A 4,221-nucleotide genomic window follows, 5' to 3' on the forward strand; every position below is an offset into this window, starting at 1 on the left:
ATGTGAGATGTAATGAAAAAAGACATTTTGAGAAATTCAGGCAATTATTTAAATGGCCTTCCTGACACAAATTATCAATTTTTGTGCTATTTAATAAAAAGGACCTAGAGTGAAATTTATAGCATTGAATATATGCATTAGAAAAAGATAGCAAACCAATAATCGGAGATTCCGATTTAGAAACTAGAAAAGTACAAATCAAATCTAACGAGTACAAATAATAGGATGAAAATAATAAAGGAATAGAATTGTATGATAATAAATGAAATAGAAAAACATTAAAAATGTCAGTGAAACAAAAATCCAATGATTTAATAAAACCATTACATTCCTAGTCAAACTAAGAATGAAGAGACAGAGGACATCAATGTTTGTGTCAGAAATGATGAAAAAGACATAACCACAGATCTTGTAAACATCAAAGAAAAGTTATAAGAAGGACACAGAGGAGATAAGAGCTCCACAAGGAGACCAACAAAACTAAAAAATCTGGGCCCACGGGGTCCTGCAGAGACTGATACACCAACCAAGGGCCAGGTATGGAGAAGACCTAGACCTCCTGCTCAGATGTAGCCCATGGCAGCTCAGTCTCCATGTGGGTGTCCAAGTAAGGGGAGTAGGGGCTGCCTCTGGCATGAAATCAATTGTCTTCTCTTTGATCACTTCCTCCTGGCGATGCAGCTTTGCCAGACTACAGAAAAAGAGGATCCAAGCAATCCTGATGAGATTTGATAAGCTAAGGACAGATGGAAGGGGAGGGGAACTCCTCTTTCAGTGGATTAGGGGAAGGGGATAGAGGGAAAGAGGGAGGAACAGTGGAACCAGGAGGAGTTGACGGAGGGGCCTACAATCGGGATATAAAATGTATAAATTGTAAAAATAAATAATTAATAATGTAAAAAAGGAACACTAGGCATAATCTATGTTCACAAATCTAGCACTGAGGAAAAAGTGGACCAGTTTTTTTAAAGATGCAGTCTGTCAAAACTGACAAAGAATTAGGCATCATTAATTAATCTAAAAATAAAAAATATTAGATAAAAAATTAATTAGCTTCCAAAAATTAGAAAGTAATAGAGCAAGGTATGTTTTTGATGAGAGTAAATTTTATCAAGCATTTGGAAAAAATTACACCATTTCCCCTCCATCTCTTTCAGATGGCAGCGAATGATACTTAACTCATTCTACTCATTCTATGAGACCTGCATTACCCTCATGTCCAACCTGAACACTAAAAAAGAGAAACCTTTGGGCAATATTTTTGTTGAATATAGATCTACAAACCATTAACAAGTCAGTAACAAAAGGTGCCCAACGTTTTGTTGGCCTATAGTTATTAATTATATGTTACAACCAGTGCGGATTTACTCTAGGTATGCAAAGGTACTTCAGTACTTAAAAATCAGTAATGTCTTCTATCACATAAACAGGCAAACAGATAAGAAATCACAGGATTATATCAATAGATAAACAGTAACAAAGCATTGGAAGAAAAATCACTCATTAAAGAGAAAAATCACCCATTAATGAAAAAAATAAACTCTCAGCAAACTAAAATTACAAGGTAATTCCTCTGATTTTAAAAAAAATCCAATTGTGGTACCTATACACAATGGAATACCACTCCATAATTAAAAACAAGGAAATCATGAAATTTGAAGGCAAATGGTGGGATCTAGAAAAGATCATCCTGAGTGAGGTATCCCAGAAGCAGAATGACACACATGGTATGTACTCACTCATAAGTGGATACTAGACATATAATATAGGATAAACATACTAAAATCTGTACACCTAAGAAGCTAATCAAGAAGGAGGACCTGGGTATGATGATCAATCCTCACTCAGAAAGGCAAATGGGATGGACATCAGAAGGAGGAGAAAACAAGAAACAGGACAGGAGTCTACCACAGAGGGTCTCTGAAAGACTCTACCCAGCAAGGTATCAAAGCAGATGCTGAGACTCATAGCCAAACTGGTCTGAGTGCAGGGAATCTTATGAAAGAAGGGGGAGATATAAAGACCTGGAGGGGACAGGAGCTTCACAAGGAGAGCAACAAAACCAAAAAATCTGGACCCAGGGGTATTTTCTGAGACAGATACTCCAACCAGGGACCATGCATGGAGATAACCTAGAACCTCTGCTCAGATGTAGCCCATGGCAGCTCAGTATCCAAGTGGGTACTCTAGTAAGGGGAACAGGGACTGTCTCTGACATGAACTCAGTGGCTGGTTCTTTGATCACCTCCCACTTAGGGGGAGAGGCAGTCTTATCAGGCCACAGAGGAAGACAATGCAGCCAGTCATGATAAGACTTGATAGGCTAGGGTCAGATGGAAGGGGAGGAGGACCTCCCCTATCAGTGGACTTGGGGAGAGGAATGGGAAGAGATGAGGATAGGAAGGTGAGATTGGGAAGGGATGAGGGAGGGGGCTATAGCTGGGATACAAAGTGAATAAACTGTAATTAATAATTTATAAAAAGAATTCCTATCTTTAAAAATCTCATAAATAATTATACTTACTTATAAGAAATTAGAATTTTTTCTACCAAGAAACAAAGTAAGGATGGTCGCTGTAATCATATATTCTCAATATTGTATTATAAATCCAAGATAATGAAGTAAGACAAGAAAAGGAAGTAACATATACAGATGTAGAAGAAAGAAATAAAGCTGTTGTGTTTGGGAATAACATGATCATGTATGTAAAGAATTTGTAGTCCTTCCCACTAAACTATCGAACTAATAAAGTTATACTTTACAAGAGTTCTTCCCTTTGACACAGTAGCAATGAAGGTAGTCATTTGAAATCTTAAATTGCAATGATATTTACATTAAAGCAACAAAATCATATACTATTAGTGTACTGTGCACATCATATGTGCAGGAAATGTGTCAGTAGGTGAGTGTGGTGGTGTAGCTGTATGTGGGGCACTAAAGCAGCAGGATCACAAGCTTCGGCCTGAGAATATAGTGAGAATCTAGAACTAAATGTATATGAGTAAATCGCAAGACCCTTCTGAACAGAAGTCAAAGAACTAAATAAATGAAAAGGTATTCCATGTTCATGGAAAGGATGGCTCAATATTGTCAGGATAGTAGTTAATTTAAAAAAAAATGGTACATTTAGTGCATTCCCAGTAAGAATTATAGCATACTCTTTCATAGATTTGACAAATGGGTAAAAACATGAAAGCACAGTGCTTAGTTAGATAATAGAGCATTAATGAACAAAGTTGGATTGCTGACACCATCAGTTACAAGGCTTGTTATAAACCAGCAGAAATCAAGACAGTGCAACGCTGGTGAAGAAATTTACAAGGAGGCACTGGAACATGGTAGAGAGGCCAGGAATAGATTTCCAAACATGGTGCTCACTGATCTTTGGGGAATAGGGGCAACACAATGTAGAAAGATATTCTTTTCAACAAACGTTTGTGGAACAACTAGACTTTCATTCTTTCTTAACCCCTCAAAAGTAAATCACAGGATCAAGTGTAAAACTCAAATATAGAGATTAAGGAGATTAATCAGTCAGTAAAGTGTTCACCCCAGGTGCAGTGAGGGATTCTGTCTCCAAACAATAAGGTGGAAAATGATTGAGGGAGGGATCCAACATGGATCCCTGACCTTAACATTCATAGGTCCCCATACAAACACATGAATGAACACATATGCACATAAGTGTACAGCACACACACACACACACACACACACACACACACACACACACTTAAACTGCAAAGTCATATAATAAAGCCTAAAGGGTTTTTTTGTGTGTGTGTGGATGATCTATATACATGTCCATAGGCATTTGTGCATGTTTATGCATGTTCATGTGAAGGTTGAAAGTTAATAGCTAGTGTGTTTCTTGAGTTGTTATGTTTGCATAGCAAGCATTTTTAGAGACTAATATATTTCCCTAGCCCCAAATCCTAGAAGTTAACAAGAAAATGTAGATGACACTAAATTTGCTAACAGATTTTTAGACTAAAAATCAAAAGCAAGATACATGAAGGAAATTATATTGTGGACTTTATGAAAATTAAAGTTCTGCTCTGTGAAAGACAATAAGAAACATACTAGAAGGAAATATTTGCATAAAACACATCTGACAACATACCAAATATATGAAAACACTTAATACCGAACAGACCTCAACAGACACCTAACCAGGATGACATACAGACGGCAAGTAAGCACATGAAAAGATGTTCCAC

This window comes from Meriones unguiculatus, chromosome 10, assembly GCF_030254825.1.
Source record: "Meriones unguiculatus strain TT.TT164.6M chromosome 10, Bangor_MerUng_6.1, whole genome shotgun sequence".
NCBI lineage: Eukaryota > Metazoa > Chordata > Mammalia > Rodentia > Muridae > Meriones > Meriones unguiculatus.